This window comes from Lipotes vexillifer, unplaced genomic scaffold (assembly GCF_000442215.2).
Source record: "Lipotes vexillifer unplaced genomic scaffold, Lipotes_vexillifer_v1.1 scaffold513, whole genome shotgun sequence".
Classification (NCBI taxonomy): Eukaryota; Metazoa; Chordata; class Mammalia; order Artiodactyla; family Lipotidae; genus Lipotes; species Lipotes vexillifer.
This window is the reverse complement of record NW_006777952.1, coordinates 1,196,069-1,215,808: the sequence shown is the minus strand read 5'-3', so window position 1 is coordinate 1,215,808 and position 19,740 is coordinate 1,196,069. Positions and strand designations below refer to the sequence as shown.

The following is a 19,740-nucleotide window of genomic DNA, read 5'->3' as shown; positions in this document are numbered from 1 at the left end:
CAATATGTGCTGTGGCTTCAAATACCCAATTTGAGAAGCATGATAATAAATGGAATCCCATTTCCCAAAGGCCTTTGACTCAGAAGTGCTTTCTTGTAAAACTTTGACTTCTGTGATCTGGGTTCCATTTAGACTTCACTGAAAGTGAAAAAGGTCTTTTGAGTGACTTCTTTTGCCATCAATTATCTATCTCTCTCTTTTTAATGCACTGTCTCGTGGTCTTTTGTATATTCTCATTTCTTGGACAGTGCATTTGATGGAACCCTTCTTCTTTGATCTTTTATCTTGGTTTCCAGGAAATTACCCTACCGTGATTCTTTTCAAAACCCTCTGCCCATTCCTTCTCTATCTTTTTGCTACTATGCTCTTCCCCCTAATTGTGTTTCTGTTCCATGGCTCAGTTTTGGCCTCTTTTTCCTCACTCTGTATCACCTTTCTCACCTATCCCAGTTCTGTCCTCTCCCAGAACTCTCATCCTCTAATATCCAGAGGGCTTTTAGACAATTGAACCTAGAACATTTTAGGGTCACTCTCACATCCCCAGTGCCTTGCACAGTGCCTGGCATAGTAGGTATCAACAAATATTTGCTGAAGGAATGAATTAAATGAATTTCATTCCCCTTCAAATCAGCTTCCTTTTTTTTTCTTTTGCGGTACGCGGGCCTGTCACTGTTGTGGCCTCTCCCGTTGCGGAGCACAGGCTCCGGACGCGCAGGCTCAGCGGCCATGGCTCACGGGACCAGCCGCTCCGCGGCATATGGGACCTTCCCGGACCGGGGCACGAACCCGTGTCCCCTGCATCGGCAGGCAGACTCTCAACCACTGCGCCACCAGGGAAGCCCAGCTTCGTTTTTTAATTTTCATCTTTCATCTGGTATCACTATTCTTCTCTCCCTCCACTACTGCAAATATTTGGTTGATATTTTTCTTTTGAAATGTATCTTATATCTGTGCTAGTTCTTGTCATTGTATTTTCATGAATTTTACCCTAATGCAGGCCTTCATCCACTCATGCCAGGATTACTCCCACAGTTTCTCATCTGGCCTCTTTTTGGTTCTAATCTCTCCTCTCTCCAAGCCATTTCCACCATACCTGCCCTAGTAACTTTTTAAATGTTTATTTCTTGTTTTAATAAACTTTTTATTTTGGGAATAATTTTGCATTTACAGAAAAGTTGCAAAAATAGTAACTTCACCTAGTTTCTCCCGATATTAACATCTTACATAACCATGGCTCATTTGTCAAAATTAAGAAATTAACAGTGGTACATGACTGTTAACTAAAATCCAGACTTTATTTGGTTTTTGCCATATTTTTCGCTACTCTGCTTTTTCTGTTCCAGGATACCGTATTGCCATTTAGCATATTTCTATTTTTAAAGAGCTAATACCAGCTTGGGTAAAAATTCAAAAAGGACAAAAGGATGCATAAGTCTCCTTCCACCTCTGAACCACAGCTATCCAGTCCCTTCCCTAGAAAGAACCCACTGTTTCTGGATTCTTGGTTATTCTTCCAGAGAGATTTTCTGTGTATACACTCTCTCTCAAACACACACACACAAATAGTTGCATTCTAAATATATTGCTCTGTACTTTACATTTTTAAACTTAATACAGCTTGATCATTCTTTATCAGTAACACAAACTTGCCTTGTTTTCTTATTCCAGTATTCCATTGGATATCTGCACTGTAATTTACCAGTTCCCTGCTCATTGACATTTTTAACTTTTGCAAACAAAGCTACAGTGAATAGTCGGACATAAATCATTTTTTATATGTATGTTTTTAGTTTTGCTGGGTCAAAGGGGATATATATTCATAATTTGATTGCCAATTTGCTTTTCAGAGGTTCTACCAATTTATCCTCCATTATTTCCCTGTAACTTCACCAACATTGTGTCTCATGTGACTTTGAACTTTGCCAATTTAATAGGTTAAAATGTTGTCATTGTACTTTTAACTTACATTTCTCTTATAATGAGTAAGGTGGAGAGTCTTTTCATATATTTAAGAGCCATTTATATTTCTTCTTCTGTGAACTGTCCATATAACTTTGCCCATTTTTCAATTTGGTTATTAATGTACTCATTTTATTTTTTTTCCTTAAAATCTTTCAATTTCGCCTATTTCCTGATATATTAAGTTAAAATCCTAGTTCCCTTTTCAAAACTTTATACTGTATGTTAAAACCCTAGTTTCACACTACTTTCCAACAACTACTGCTGCTCTGATCAGTCTGTTTTTTATACTCTCCCAAGGGCACACAGCGCTCGTTCCTGCCACCATGCCTTCTTTCATAGTGTTCCCCCATTTCCTCCCTCCACTATATCTCCACTTTGAGACAGAGATTTTTGTCACTTCCTACAACTGGGAAAAAATTCTTTTAATTTCAAGTAGACTTCTAGAAATAATAATTAACTGATAGTTTATAAACTCTTAAAAAAGAAAATGATAATCACTAAGAGACAGCACTGACTTACAAACAAAACAAAACAACTGCTCACATCACAGTAACTACATCTCCATTTCTAGTCGAGTTCTAGTGGATTGGTATGCTGTAGACATATCTTTATTTATTAAGACATTTTATTCTCCTGATACATTTGAGAAGTTAAAAAACAGTATAAGCTACATGAGAGTGTTTTTGTAGCTGATCAAACTTGTGTACCCAAAGAGTATTGACTCGTGGACCAATGTCAAACTGAAGGTCTCTAATAGCAGGACTGTGTTCTCTGTTTCAGAACTCTGTTCTTGATCTTGACTGCCCAGTGTTTATTTACTAATAACTTGGTGAACACATGGAAATTAAATCAATGCAGTTAGGCTTAAAAAATATTTCCAGTGACATAGTACAGAGGCATGATTCAAAATTATCTTAATATTGGAAAGATGGGCTAAAACCAATAAGGTGAAATTTAAAAGGACTGAATATACAACTCTGCATTTAATCTCCAATATTAGCTGAAAAAAGCAAATGAGGCACCTGATTTGATGTAGTTTGTGTGACAAAAACTTGAGTCCACTAACTTAAGAGCATAATGCATTAAAAATCTAAAAGTTTTGAGTTGCATTTATAAAATTATAGTATCTTGATAGTTCCACAATTATTTTTTTTCTTCATCAGACTTCATTTGGAGTGTTCTATCAGTTCTGGGTGTTATGTTTTCAAAGAGACATTTTGAAATTAAAGTACCTATATTATATTTCTGTCACTGCTATAAAAAAATTATCACAAACTTAGTGGCTTAAAACAACACAAATTTATTATTTTACAGTTCTGTAGGTCAAAAATCCAATGTGGGTCTCACTAGGCTCAAACCAAGGTGTTATCAGGGCCGTGTCCCTTTCTGGAGGCTCTAGAAGAGAATGTGTTTCCTTGCCTTTTTCAGCATCTAGTGGCCCCCTTCCTCCATCTTCAAAGCCAGTAAGAGCAAGTCAGGTCCTCACATTGCCCCTCTCTTACCACAGCTGGGAAAGATTAGACACCATCTCGATAATCTCCCCATCTCAAAGTTCTTAATTGCATCTACAGAGTCCCCTTTGCTGTGGAAGGTAACATAGTCGCAGATCTGATGGTTAGTGTGTGGACATCTGTGGAGAAGGTCATTATTCTGCCTACTGCAGTGCTCATTGCAGAGGATCACCAGGATAGTGAAGGGGCTAAATTGGATACAGAGAATCAGACTAAGACAAATTGAAGATGATTCCAAAATGTATTGCTTAGGAGAGAATGCGATAATGTCTATAAAGTGATTAGTAAGTACATAATAAATGGTTTCTGCTTCAAAGGCTAATGCTACAAATTATAGAAATATAGTAGCTCAGAGGGAAAGAAGCTTAGGGATGTGGAAGGGGATGAAGCAGCATAACATTTTATCTTGTGAAGAACAGAATTTGGGATCCAAGTTTTCACTTTACATTAGATCAGCAAGTAGTTTCAATGTCAGAAAGCACTAAGTTTAACAAGAACTTTGCATTGTTTCCCTAACTAGTGAAAGTTGAGGTGAATGGAGGTGTTGGACTATACAGTAGTTGAGATGCAACTTTCTGGCCTCTTTCTGCCGTGACTGTACAATGTATGCACTCTGAGGAGGAGGGAAAACTTTTATCAAAGGAAGAACGCAAGATTTTTGAATCTCAGAGGACTACTGTATTGGTTTGTTTGTTTGATTTTTCTAGGAAGGAAATCCCCTCTGAAACCAAAACCCAGCCATTAGAGATTATGAGATTTTTCAGGCTTTCTCTATAATCTTTCTTACATTTGTCTCTTTAAACATGTCCAACTCCCCCTTTGAGAAGTTGCTGATAGGTGGTTATCATGCAAGATTTAAATTAAGAAACCCTCCCACTGCATTGGGTGGTAGCTTCCAAGGCGCCATGGTAAATGTGTATCAGTGTGAACCTGATCCAGAACGAGCCAGGAAGGGAACAAAGTTTAGTCTATGAGGAAGTAGGCGGCTGCTGGTAGTTTCATGCTGTCTCTGCAGACTTCAGGTTGCTGTGGTGTAAGTTTTTTTTTTTTAATATTTTGATATTTGAATATGAAAGCATGGTAGGAACAATTTCTATCTAAGATTAAATTATGGTACTAAATCTTGTGTACTAGACCTACTTACAAGAAACTTTCAGCATTTCACAAGTAGTTTGATTTTTTTTTAATGAAAAGGAAACCCCTAAAGCTTTTTCAGCAAGTGTTCTGCTAACACAGGTCCTCCTGCTTGCATGAGATGACTTTTAATGTCTTGTCTTTGGTTGAGTTAAGGTGTTTATGGTCAGAAAATAAAAGTGCTTGTATATATATCTGGTGCCCTGAGACTTATTATTTCTGAGTAGTGCTTAAATTTTATCCCTGATGTTCTTTCCAGTTGCTTTCCCTTTAGTTTAGGCTCATGTTACAAGATTATGTTAGCAAATATTTAGTAGTCTCTCAGGTAGTTAAACTGGAGGTTTTGATGTTCAAAGAAATTGAATGAATGAGAACTAAGTAGAACTAACATAATCAGTTGTTGGGGTCCTAGATTTAAGAGCAGCAGAATAAGAGGAGGAACTTCGTGAAATGGATGGAAATGGCAAGCAGCCTTAGAAATTTCATGCAACTTTGGAGAAATCTGTTTTTAAGATTTTGACATGTGTTCTAATTTTCCGGACTAAATTCCCAATACTATAGTGTGTAAAATAAATTTCATATATGAAATTAAAATTGCTGTAGTTCAGCTTCTATAGTTCTGTGTTGATATTAGGATTCCAGGAACTACACATTGTTATACAAACATTGACTTTATTGAGTGCAGCTATGAGAGTGTTAAGATTGCATTTGGTGCTGGCGAGGTTGATATTTTCTATTTCCCTTTTGTCACAATGTATTTGAAAAAAAAAAACCTGGTACTCGACAAGTGTATGACTTTGAACATAGAAAAAGTTTGATGCGGTTAATGTATTATATAAAAATTATAAAGGCTGGCTGTGGGCCAGTAGCCTTTCAAATCATTCAGAAAGTACTGAGGAGACAGATTGTTTATATGGAAGTACAGTTTTCCCTTTCCTCTAGCTTCATCTCAGACCTTAGGGACATTGGGTCTATTTCTCTAGCCTGCCTCTTATTCCTGCTGGACTGAGCGGGAGCCCAGATGATGGAATTGGGGCCCAACTGACCCTTGGTGGGATGGAAGACCAAGACACACTGTCCTAAGCAGGCTCTAGGGCTATAATAAAGTGAAACCTTGGCTCATCCTTTAGATTGCTGAACTGCAATGATTCTAGGTTCCTGAGCTGATTAACTTCCCCAGCTCTATTAATAGCCACTGCTGGGCCAGGTTACTTAGTTATCGGTTCATGGCGGGGGAGAGGTCTCGGTATACTGGGAGGGGAGCCAGCATGGCAGGTGACACTATTACCAGGGAAGCAGTTATTTTCTGACCATATTTGAAATATTTCAGTCGTTTAACAACCTGAAAGGCCATACAGGTGTGCCCTGGCCAAATCTTAATGAAGACCCTTGTAGATTTTTTTTAAAACCTCCAATAGTTGACTCTAACACCCAAACCCTTACACATGTCCCACAAAGCCCGTATGATCTGCCTTCTGACCGTCTGTTTAACATCATTGCCTGCCTTGTTCTCCTCACACAGTTTGCTCCAGCTGTATAAATGTTTTTGCTGTTTCTGCAACACATCAAACTTGTTCCTGCCTCAAGGCTTTTGCTGCCTGGAAAGCTTTCCCTTACATTGTTTCTTCTTTCCCTTCATTCAGGTCTCTACTCAAATGCCTCCTCTTCAGAAGTACCACCACCTCACTTTCACTACATCGCTCCTTTTTCCTTTATCCTGATTGACGTTTTTATTCGGTAAAATATATATAGTCTTTCCCACTAGAATGTAAGTTCTATGAGGGTAAGAACTCTATCTTGTTCAGTGCTGTATTGCTAAATAGTGCCTACTTGACATATAGTAGATACTTGGTAAACATTTGTTTTATGAATCATTTAATGTCAATTGGTGCCATTAAATTATTTCTAAGCATGGGAATTTTAATTGAACTTTTTGAATAGGTGATATAAGTCACATGGTTCCAAGACCAAAACATATAAAAAAGTATATTTTGAAAAGTCTTTCCACCCCAGTCCCCTACTTATTCAGTTCCCGTTCAGGGCCCCCAAATCATTATTATTATTTTTATTTATTTATTTATTATTATCAATATTACTCTATTTTATTATTATCCTTTTCATGTATCTAGAGTTTCTTTATATGTCAAGGAAATATAAAAGTATAAACAGATTCCTACTTCTCTCCTTTTTAATACATACTATTATATATATTCTTAATTTTTTCACATATCTTGAACCTCTTTCCATATCAGTACATAGTGAGCATTCTCATTTTAAAATAGCTGCATAGTATTCCATTGTATAGATATAACTTATTTGACCAGTCATCCAGTAATGGGCATTTTGGTTATTTCCAGTATCTTTCTTTTGCAAACAATGCTGAAGTTCACAATCTTGTGCCTATATCATCTCATATATTCATACAGAATATTTGAATGATTAAATTCACCAGAGTAGAATTGCTGGATCAAAAGGTGTCATAGTTATTGCCTAATTGTGCTCCATAGGGATTGTACCAATTTGTACTCTCCCAGCAATGGACATATAAGAGAGTGCTATCAGACTTGGATTTTTGCCCATCTGATAGCTTAAAAAATGGTTTCAGCATAGTTTTTTTAAAGAATTTATAATAAAATTTGTGTTAAGGTTTTAAAAATAGTTTTAAAATTTTAAATTGTGATTTAAAAAATAATGTAGGGCTTCCCTCGTGGCGCAGTGGTTGAGAGTCCGCCTGCCGATGCAGGGGACCCGGGTTTGTGCCCCGGTCCGGGAAGATCCCACGTGCCGCGGAGTGGCTGGGTCCGTGGGCCATGGCCGCTGGGCCTGCGCGTCCGGAGCCTGTGCTCCGCAACGGGAGAGGCCACAACAGTGAGAGGCCCGCGTACCGCAATAAATAAATAAATAAATAAATAAATAAATAATAATGTAAAATTTATCATTGCAACCATTTTTTTAAATTAATTTATTTATTTTTGGCTGCATTGGGTCTTCGTTGCTGCACTCGGGCTTTCTCTAGTTGTGGCGAGCAGCCTTCTCATTGTGGTTGCTTCCCTTGTTGCAGAGCACGGGCTCTAGGTGTGTGGGCTTCAGTAGTTGTGGCATGTGGCTCAGTAGTTGTGGCTCTCAGGCTCTAGAACACAGGCTCAGTAGTTGTGGCGCACAGGATTAGTTGCGTCATGGCATGTGCGATCTTCCCGGACCAGGGCTCGAACCCGTGTCCCCTACATTGGCAGGCGGATTCTTAACCACTGCACCACCAGGGAAGTCCGCAGCCATTTTTTAAGTGTACAATTCAGTAGTGTTAAGCATTTTAACATTGTTATGAAACAGATCTCCAGAACTTTTTCATCTTGTAAAATTGAAACTCTTTACCTATTACGTGACAATTCTCCATTTCCCCCTCCCCCATTTCCTAGCAACCACCATTCTACTTTCTGTTTCTATGAATTTGACTAATATAGATAACTCATATAAGTGAAATCATACAGTTTTTTGTCTTTTTTGTGAGGCTTGTTTCACTTAGGATAAAGTCCTCAAGGTTCATCCATGTTGTAGCATATGACAGGGTTTCCTTCCTTTTTAAGGATGAATAATATTCCATTGTGTTGTAGATATCACATTTTATTTATCCATTTATCCATCTATAGATATTTGGTTTGCTTCTACCTCTTGGCTACTGTGAATAATGCTGCTATGAACATGAGCATGCGGATAACTCCTTGAGGTTCTGCTTTCAGTTTTTTTGGATAAATCTAGAAGTGGGATTGCTGAATCATATGGTAATTCTATTTTCATTTTTTGAGAAACCACTATGCTGTTTTTATACTGCACCATTTTAGCATAGTTTTAATTTGCATTTCTCTCATTTTGTGTGGGGTTGACATCTTCTCATATTTAAAAGAAACTTGCCTTTTTTTTTTTTTCTATGAACAGTTTGTATCTTTGCCCTTAATGGGATTTTTTTCTATTATTAATTTGAAAAATTTTTTACTTTTGTGCCTCTGAGTCTTCCAAATTTAGAAGCTAGTATTCATAAGTACGGGCTTGGAGTAAGACTGCCTAGGTTTGAATTCTAGATCTGTTAATAGATGTGCAATATTGATTGGGCAAGTTGCTGAAAACTTCTGAGCCTTAGTTTTCTTATCTGTAAAATAGGAATATCACTGAGTTGTTATGAAGATTAAATGAGATGATGTATATTATGTGCTTAGTATAGGGCTACTATGTTAAGGCAAGAAAAGGGGATAAAAGGCCAAGTTTCAGGAAGGAGGCAAAACTGGCGTGATTCACACACGGAAAGATTGTATACATAGAAAACCCTGTAGAAGCTATAAAAAACTATTTGAACTAATTAATAAATTTATCCAGGTCATAGGTTATAGTCAATATAAAAAATTTATTTGAAATAATTAGAATAGCTAAAACAATTAGAAACTAAATTAAAATATCACCATTAAAATACCAAATACATAGAAATAAATCTTTGAAAAAAGCACAAGACCTCTCTACTGAGAACTACAAAACATTGCTGAGAAAAATTAAAGATTAAAATTAAAAGTACAGTTGACCCTTGAACAATGCGGGCATTAGTGGTGCTGATGACCCTCGTGCAGTTGAAAATCTGCAGTAATTTATAGTCTCCCTTCCATATACACAGTTCCTCCCTCTGGGTTCCAAATTTGCAGATTCAGCCAACCTCAGATCATGTAGTACCGTACAGTGTACTATTGAAAAAAATCTAAGTGGACCCATGCAGTTCAAACCTGTATTGTTCAAGGGTCAACCATACCATGATCATGGATTATAGAACTCAAAACTGTTGAGTTGCCAATTCGCCCTAAATTAATGTATAGATCCAATACAAGCTCTATCAGAATTCTAGCAGGCATTTTTGAAGAAATTTTCAAGCTGATTCTAAAATTTATTTGGAAACGCAATGAATATAGAAGAGCTAAAACAATCTTGAAAAGAAACAACAAGGTGGAAGATTTATAATATGTGATTTCAAGACTTTAAACTACAGTTAATCAAGTATTGCCCTAAGCATAGATAAATAATATCAATGGGATGCAACAGTGCGTCCAGAAATCGGTCACACATATAAGGTCAATTGATTTTTGATCAAGGTGGCAAGTAAATTCAATGGGAAAAGGATAGTTTTTAAACATGTTGCTGGATCAAATGGATTTTCTTGTGGGGGAAAAAAAAGAACCTCCATGTCTTTCTCACTCCATACACCCAAATTAAATAGGCATGGATCATAGATCTAAATATAAAACTCAGAACCAAGAGCTAGGAAAAACAAAGAAAAATATCTTTGCAATCTTGGAGTATGCAAAGATTTCTTGAGCAGGCACTGAAAGCACTAACCATAAAAGTAAATTAAATAAAATTAAATGAACTTATGTTCTTACTCAAGACTTCTCGGGACCTTTATTAATGTTTTTAGTAAGAGGATCATGCAGCATTTCTCAGCATGTTTGACCACAGAAGCCTTTTTCATCTGGAGCACTGAACTAAAATACAGGAGTGAGTGTGGCATAGAATTTACTTGGAGAAGTGTTGCTTCAGTCCTCTCCTCAAAACATACTATTTTTGAGGGTTGTAATAAGTTAATGATCATTTTCTCCCTCTTTGGTGTGAATTACTATAATTGCATCCATTTCAACAGAGTGAAGAAAACCCTTCTGCCAAAAGAGCTGTAATAACTCCTCACCCCATAATGACTGGTCAGCCAGCCAACTGTTGCAGTTATTACTACCGGTAGGATTCTGGGATAGTGTCACATTAGATTGAAATTTGCCATAATAAGAGGAATAAAGAGTGACTGAAGGTACAAAGCATTTTTGCATTCTGCCTGCTGCTGTTTCCATATACTTGTTTGGCCTGCTCTGCCCTGCTCACTTATTGCCTGGCAAACAAACTCCAAGTTATTAACCCCTTGCTTCTCTCAAATCACTCAACTCCTTTAGTAATCCCAGTTCCTAATTGCTTGAAAGCCTTTTTTTTTTGCCCCCTATGGAATTCCCACTCTCTGACTCACAGTTCACTGTCCTAATCAGATTCCTCTTCCTGCTTTTTCTGCTCATGAACTGATTTTTATGGAATATGGATTGTCACATAAGAAGTAGAAGAACCAAAATAGAAAGTAGAGGGAAATCAAAGCCAAACTTTACTTAAACCAGAATTTGGCTGAAGGCTGTATTCAGAGAAAGAGATCTGAGGAAAAAGTCAAAATAGTATTGTAATGCCAGTAGAAATATATAAAGAAAAGAGAGTTTAAGGAGGTGTCCCTATAATGTTTTTGGATTGTATTTTAAAAATTGATTACTGTAACAGATATTAGTTTCTCCTGAATGTGGAAAGCTAATAGCCAGATAGGGAAATGTTATCTGTGACATCTGAATAGAGCTTACTAGAAGTTGAGAAGCTTTAATTTTAGATCTGCCACTAATTTGCTTTTTGATAGTAAGTACATATATTCTTATAAAGAAAGAAGTGATTGCCCTCACCCTCATTTTGAAAAAAAAATATATAAAAAATATATATATACACACACATATGTGTGTCTCTGTGTATATGTACACACACACCACATGCACACATATACACACATACCAAGCTCTGTCCCAGATACTTTTCTTGTGTGCTGTCTCATTTAATCATCTCTGTTCATGTCTCCACTTCCTCATGTGGAAAGTGAGGTGATAATATTCTCACTCTGCCTTCCTCCCAGGACAACAAATACAATCATAACCAGATAATAAAATATACTACTTCAAGCCTTAGTCTAGAATTTAAGGACTAAACTTTGAATATGCCATGTTGTGAGATGTGTACCATTGTTTTCATAGCAAAATGGTATGATGGATCCTGGTAAAATTCATTTCAAAATACATTTGCAATACAAACTTAGTAGAAACAACTTACACAGGTTGTTCTGCAGACATCAAAGAAACGATGGAACATCTGGAAAGTATAGAACGGCCTTTTTTCTACTTCTCAATAAATGCAACACAAAGTAAACACACCCTTTACAGTACTTTATGACACACCTCATCAAAAAACAGGCAAGAGAGATTACTTAGGCAAATGCTTAGAGGCAGGATTACACCATAGATGACAAAAGAATTTTACATTAGAAATTGAAAACCAATTTTTAGTTTGTATTATAATAGTATAAACAAAAGGGTGAGACATACCTCAGAAGGCATCTAGGGATTGTGAGGTGTCAAATGGAAAGATGTTTATGTAACTCTACTGCTTATTAACCTGGACCTGGGAGCTGAAAGAAACTTGATGTCTTTATAGCAGCCTGATACTTTATTATAATCAGAATGGAAGTTTTAAAAGTTATTGAACCCCACCTCTAGGCTGTCTTTCCATTCTCCTTAACAGCTTTCATAATTTAATAAGATGATGGAGGTGGGGGCACAGTGGCTGCCGAGTGTCTCGGAAACTACAAGCTTTCCTCACTAAAGTTCCCTAAAGTATCTAGGGGATCATAAACCAGGAAACAAACCTCACCAAGAAAGACCATAAAAAGTTACTAAGTGAAAACCTGAAAAAGGCTGCCTTATAATCTCTTACCTGGAAAATGATTAGACAATAAGGTCCATAGGAGCAAACATGAAAAACAAAGTGGTTTCTATGGCTGCTTTGAGAAACTGTGAAAGAAAAAATAATTTTGCCAGACTTTTTCCCGTTGAAAGTTTCAAGAATAAAGTTTTCAGACAATACTCTTCAGAAATCATATGAGATACACGTTAGCAGCAATAAATACAAATTGGAAATGACCAACATATAAGTGGATATTAATAGTGCTGGTTCACTGAATAAAGAAAAAGAGCAGGAAACATGAGAACCTTACATTCCAGTAGAGAAAGTTACCTTCACTCAATAGCAAGACCATTATGCCCATCTAATGAATTCTTAAATTTTTATATTTATTTTTTATTTCTAGAATTTCCTTCTGATTCTTTTTTTATACTTTCCATCTCTGTGGTAAAATTCCTCATTTATTCAAGCTCCTTGTTTCTACTAAACCCTTTAACAGAGGGACTTATTGTGATGGCAATTACAAGAATCCATACATAAGTTAAAATTTGTAGAGCTGTACACCACAGGAAGTCAATTTCACTGTGTGTTATTTACAGAAAAAAACTATGGCCTATTTAAAGCAAAAATAATAACAATGTAAAATAGAGTTAAGAGCATATAAAGAAATAAAATATATGATAACAAGAGCACAAAAGTTGGGATTGAAGTAGTATAACATAGTATGAGGGAGGTTGTAATAAGTTAAAGTTATATAATATAATCTCTAAAACAGTGGTTCTTAGGACGTAGTCAGCCCAGCAACATCGGCATCACCTGGGAGCTTGTTAGAGATGAAAGTCTCTGGCTCCACTGCGGACCTGAGTCAGCAGCTCTGGGGGTATGGCTCATCAGTCTTTCTGTGATTCTGATACATGCTAAAATGTAAGAACCATCACTTTAGAGCAAGGGTTGGGAAACTTTTTCTGTAAAGGGTCAGATAATAATATTTTAGGCTTTGTTGTCTCGCAGCGCTGCATTCTAATAAAGTATTATTTATTCTTTAAAAAAGGTCATGAGCTGGATTTGATCCATGTGCTGTAGTTGCTGATTTCTACTTTAGAGCAACCATTCACACACACATGCACATGCACATATACACATAAACAGATATAGCTAAAATGCCAAAAAGGAAATAAAATGAACAGTTAAAAAACACAAACAACCCTCTCTATGCACAGTAATGTGGGACCGTAAAAATGATCATGCAAGCTGAAATCATGCAAAGCACTTTCAATATCAATGGAAAAAATTATGATTGTTCTGTGACCTTTAAAATCTTTTTTGTCATAACATTTTTTGGCTTTACTGTGGTGTCATGCCATCCTGTGCAGCTGTTCTCCAGAACAGTAGTTATTTATCTGTCTGCTTTCTCTCCCACCTGAGTGCATGCCACCAACCCATGGAAGATTCGATGGAGAGGACATGAGCCCCCTGAGGGCCCAGAACTACCTTTTTGGTTGTGAACCAAAGGCTGACAAAGATTATCACTTTAAGGTGGATAATGATGAAAATGAGCACCAGTTATCTTCAAGAATGGTCAGTTGAGGGGCTGGCGCAAAGGGTGAATTGCACACTGTTGAAGCAGAGGCGATGAATTATGAAGGCAGTCCAATCAAAGTAACACTGGCAACTTCAAAATTGTCTGTACAGCCAACGGTTTCCCTTGGGGGCTTTGAAATAAGACCACCTGTGGTCTTACGGTTGAAGTGTGGTTCAGGTCCCGTGCATATTAGTGGACAGCACTTAGTAGCTGTGGAGGAAGATGCAGAGTCAGAAGATGAAGAGGAGGAGGGTGTGACACTCCTAAGTATGTCTGGAAAGCGTTCTGCCCCTGGAAGTGGTAGCAAGTTTCCACAGAAAAAAGTAAAACTTGCTGCTGATGAAGATGAAGATGATGATGATGATGACAACGATGACTCGATGATGAGGAAGCTGAAGAAAAAGCTCCAGTAAAGAAATCTGTACAAGATACTCCAGCCAAAAATGCACAGAAATCAAACCAGAATGGAAAAGACTCAAAACCATCAATACTAAGATCAAAACGTCAAGAATCCTTCAAAAAACAGGAAAAAAACTCCTAAAACACCAAAAGGACCTAGCTCTGTAGAAGACATTAAAGCAAAAATGCAAGCAACTATAGGAAAAGGTGATCCCCTTCCCAAGTTCATCAATAATGTGAGGAATTGTTTCCAGATGACTGACCAGGAGGCTATTCAAGACCTCTGGCAGTGGAGGAAGTCTCTCTAAGAAAATAATTTAAACGGTTTGTTAAACTTTTCCATCTTACTTCATTTCTGTAGCAGTTGATATCTGGCTGTCCTTTTTATAATGCAGAGTGAGAACTTTCCCCGCCACGTCTGATAAATGTTGTCCAGGTTCCATTGCCAAGAATGTGTTGTCCAAAATGCCTGTTTAGTTTTTAGAGACGAAACTCCACCCTTTGCTTGGTTTTAAGTATGTATGGAATGTTGATAGGACATAGTAGTAGTGGTGGTCAGACAAATGGAAATGGTGGGGAGACAAATATATACATGTGAAATAAACCAGTATTTTAATAAAGTAGCACTGCTTCTCTTTCTAAAAAACAAATTTTTTTTTTTTGGCTGGGGCAGTGGAAGAAGATATTTTGCTTGACTGGAAAGGAGTATTAGGGAACTTTCTAGAGGTCTAGAAGTGTTCTAGATCTTGTTTGGGGTGGTGGTTACATGAATGTGTAGAACTGTTGACATTCATTAAACAGAACACTTGTGATCTATGTATTTCATGTATGTAAATTATATGCCACTCAAAGATTTTTTTAAGGTACAAAATAAAGGTCTGGAATAAAATTTGCAGTTCACGTTAAGTGACATCCTTATTACAGATAAAATAAGGTAAATTATACGGAATGAATTCTTTAGGGAGAAAGATGAGGAAGGCAGTCCAGGCAGAGGAAACATTTGTAACGCTTGGGAAGAGGTATGGGAATGAATGAAGTTTGAGAAGCATTGCTTTCTGCGTTGGAGAGCCACGGAAAGATTTTCATTAAAGGAGTGAAATAATCAGAATGTATTTTAGAAAGATTGCTCCTGTAGGAATTGAAGGGGAAGGAGATTAGAAGCAGGGAGATATATTTGGAAGCTCTTGTTACAGGCCACATGAGAAATGAAAGGAACCTAAGGGAAAGATGTGCGAATCAAGAGTGGGGCAAGGGCTTCCCTGGTGGCGCAGTGGTTGGGGGTCCGCCTGCCAATACAGGGGACACGGGTTCGTGCCCCGGTCCGGGAGGATCCCGCGTGCCGCGGAGCGGCTGGGCCTGTGGGCCATGGCCGCTGGGCCTGCGCGTCCGGAGCCTGTGCTCTGCAGCGGGGGAGGCCGCAGCGGTGAGAGGCCCGCGTACCGCAAAAAAAGAGTGGGGCAAAAACTTGAATGATATTTAGATGGAATCAAATGGATTTAGTGAGTAGATTTATTAAAATATTAGCAAACATTTGTGAGCAGGCATTGTGCTTTGGGCTGCCATGCCTTATCTCATTTAACCTTTACAGTAACCATCTCGGTAGGTATGGTCATAATTATCACCATCACCACCACCACTGTCATTTTCTCCATTATACAGATAATGCTAAGTAACTTGCCCAAGGTTACAGAGCTTAAAAGTGCCGGACGCAAAGTTTGTAATGTACAGTTTCTCAGGAATAAATTGGGAATTCTTAAGATATTTTATGTCCCAACTTGCTAACACAGTAAGTGGGAAAACAATAACAGAAGACTGATTTCATGACCAAAGGTAGAAAAGTCAAGCAAATCATAAAATCAAAAGAAATACAGTCGTCCCATAGTATCCCTATGGGATTGATCCCAGAACCCCTCAAATACCAAAATCCACAGATGCTCAAGTTCCTTATATAAAATGACCTAGTATTTGCATAGACCCAAAGCACATCCTCCTGTATACTTTAAATCATCTCTAGATTAATTATAATACCTGACATAATGTAAGTGCTACGCAAATAGTTTTAAATACAATGTAAATGCTATGTAAATAGTTGCTGTTACACTACAAATTCAAATTTTGCTTTTTGGAATTCTTTTTTCAAATACTTTCTATCTGCAATTGGTCAAATCCATGGATATGGAACCCATGGATATAGAGAGCCAGCTATACTTAATTTAAATCAAATTCTTGGAGCATATAACCTATGCCATATTTTCCAAAGAACAATTAAATAAAATTTCACTTATTTCTTTCTTTATATATTAATTTTCCCCAAAAATATCTTTAGCAACAAACATTAAGTTTATTAGTATACATAAGAAAAATATATAAAATTGAAATCATACTGCAATATCATTAAATTGATTTTTTCACATAAAATATAAGAAATATTTTTATAAATAGTATAATGTTGAGAAATATTATAAACTGGAGATTAAATTTAATACCATATGAAAAGCATCCACAGCACTGCTAAGAAAAACTATATTGCATTAAGTTCCTCAAAAAGAAAATATGTAATTGAAATTTACATTTTGTAAATGTACAGTATGTATATTATACATACAATGTATTGTATTGTGTTATATAATATATCCTTGTAGATAAATTATGCCTATTAGTTTGTACCTCTTAATCCCCTACCCCTATATTGCCCCACCCTCCTTCCCTCTCCCCACTAGTAACCACTAGTTTGTTCTCTATATCTGCGAGTCTGCTTATTTTTAGTTATATTCACTAGTTTGTTGTATTTTTTAGATTCCAATAATTTGTACCTCCCACTCCCCCACCCCTATACGACTCCTCCCTCCCTCCCCACTGGTAACCGCTGGTTTGTTCTCTATATCTGTGTCCGCTTCTTTTTTGTTATATTCACTAGTTTGTTGTATTTTTTAGATTCCACGTATAAGTGATATCCTAGAGTGTTTGTCTTTCTCTGTTTGACTTATTTCACTTAGCATAATGCCCTCCAAGTCCATCCATGTTGCTGCAAATGGCAAAATTTCATTATTTTTTTCATGTAGTATTTCATTGTATATATGTACCATATCTTCTTTATCTATTCATCTATTTATGGACACTTAGGTTGTTTCCATATCTTGGCAATTATATATTATGCTGCTATGAACATTGGGATGTATTGTATCTTTTTGAATTAGTGTGTTTTCTTTTTTTAGATACATACCCAGGAGTGGAATTGCTGAGTCATATCGTAGTTCTATTTTTAGTCTTTTGAGAAAGCTCCATACTGTTTTCCACGGTGGCTGTACCAATTTACAGTCCCACCAACAGTGTATGAGGGTTCCCTTTTCTCCACATCCTCACCAACATTTGTTATTTGTGTTCTTTCTGATGACAGCCATTCTGACAGGTGTGAGATGATGACATCTTATTGTGGTTTTGATTTGCATTTCCCTGATGATTAGCAATGTTGAGCATCTTCTCATGTGCCTGCTTGCCATATGCATTTCCTCTTTGGAAAAATGTCTATTCAGTTCTTCTGCCCATTTTTAATCTGGTTGGTTGCTTTTTTGATATTGAGTTGCATGAGCTGTTTATATATGTTGGATATTAATCCCTTATCGGTCATATCATTTGCAAATATTTTCTTCTATTCACTAGGTTGTCTTTTTGTTTGGTTGATGGTTTATTAATAGAATTTTTAAAAATTTATTTATTTTGTTTATTTTGGCTGTGTTGGCTGTGTTGGGTCTTTGTTGCTGCTCGCAGGCTTTCTCTAGTTATGGCGAGTGGGGTCTACTCTTCGTTGCGGTGTGCGAGCTTCTCATTGCAGTGGCTTCTCATTGCGGAGCATGGGCTCTAGGCACGCGGGCTTCAGTAGTTGTGGCACGTGGGCTCAGTAGTTGTGGCTCACGGGCTTAGTTGCTCCGCGGCATTGGGATCTTCCCGGACCAGGGCTCAAACCCGTGTCCCCTGCATTGGCAGGTGGATTCTTAACCACTGTGCCACCAGGGAAGCCCCCTTAATAGAATTTTTTGAGCAGTTTTAGGTTTATAGAAAAATGAGAAGTACAAAGAGTTTCCCATAAACTTTTTCACCTCTACTCCCACCACAAGTCTTCCCTATTATTAATATCTTGCATGTAGTGTGGTACATTTGTTACAATTGATGAGCCAAAATTGATACATTATTATTCACTAAAGTCCATAGTTTACATTAGGGTTCATCTTTGTGTTGCAGATTCTATGGGTTTTGAAAAATGTATAATGACAGGTATTTACCATTACAGTATCATGCAGAATATTTTCACTGTGCTCCATCTCTTCATCCCTCCCTCTTTCCCTCTTCCAAATTCCTGGATTTCTTTTACTGTCTCCATAGTTTTGCCTTTTTCCGGAATGGTTGGAATCATATGTATGTAACCTTTCAGATTGGCTTCTGTCACTTAGCACAATTTGTTTTTTCCTTTCCGTTTTCCATCATCAGTCTCACTTGGGTATTAACAGTTTTACTAATATTTTTTTAATTAGCTGTAGGCTTTATTAATTTTCTCTTTTGTTGTTTTTTATTTCCTTGGTCTCTATTCTTATCTTTATTATTTTCTCTTCTTTCTTTAGGTTTAGTTCTACTTTTTGTAATTCTTACTTTAGGTTTAGTCTGCTCTATTTTTTTTTTTTTTTTTGCTTTTTATTTTCTATTGGAGCATAGTTGATTAACAATGTTTTGTTAGTTTCAGGTGTACAGCAAAGTGATTCAGTTATACATATACATGTATCTATTCTTTTTCAAATTCTTTTTCCATTTAGATTATTACCAAATATTGAGCAGCATTCCCTGTGTTGTACAGTAGGTCCTGTTGGTTGTCTATTTTAAATATAGCAATGTGCTCTGTTTTTTCTAGCTCTTTTGGTGGAAACAAGATCAAGATTATTACTTCAAAATCCTTCTTCTCTAAAACACACATTTAAAGCTATAAAATTTCCTCTAAGCACTGTTTTCTTTGTATCTTGCACATTGTGGCATGTTGGGTTTGTTTCATTTTCATTTAGTTTGAAATCTTTTCTAATTTTCCTTGTGATTTGTTTTTTCATCCATGGGTTATTAGATGTGTATTTTTAGTATCCAGATATTACAGGGATTTTTTTTTTATTGCAGTAGAGTTGATTTACAATATTATATTAGTTTCAGGTGTACAACATAGTCATTCAATATTTTTATAGATTATACTCCATTTAAAGTTATTACAGAATAATGGATATACTTTCTTCTGCTGTACAGTATATCCTTGTTCCTTGTCTATTTTGTACATAGTAGTTTGTATCTCTTAATCCTATACCCTTTCTTGCCCCCACTTCCTCTCCTCACTGGCAACCACTAGTTTGTTCTCTATATCTGTAAGTCTGTTTCTGTTTTGCTGTATACATTTGTTTTATTTTTTAGATTCCATATATAAGTGATAACATAGAGTATTTGTCTTTCTGTAACTTATTTCATTAAGCATCATACTCTCTAGGTCCATCTATGGTTTTGCAAATGGCAGAATTTCATTCTTTTTATGACTGAGTAATATTCCATTGTGTATATATACCACATCTT

General features: G+C 36.7%; 1 protein-coding gene and 1 pseudogene across 1 annotated transcript in view; both read left to right on the top strand.

Moving 5' to 3' along the window:
* Positions 1-4,438: 4,438 nt before the first annotated feature.
* Positions 4,439-19,740, top strand: part of MAP3K13 (mitogen-activated protein kinase kinase kinase 13) — a 129,428-nt gene continuing 114,126 nt past the window's right edge. The window contains 1 exon segment of the mRNA XM_007451393.1: positions 4,439-4,506. The gene's annotated coding sequence lies outside the window, so the exon portion shown is untranslated.
* LOC103072924 (nucleophosmin pseudogene) lies at positions 13,606-14,461 on the top strand (annotated as a pseudogene).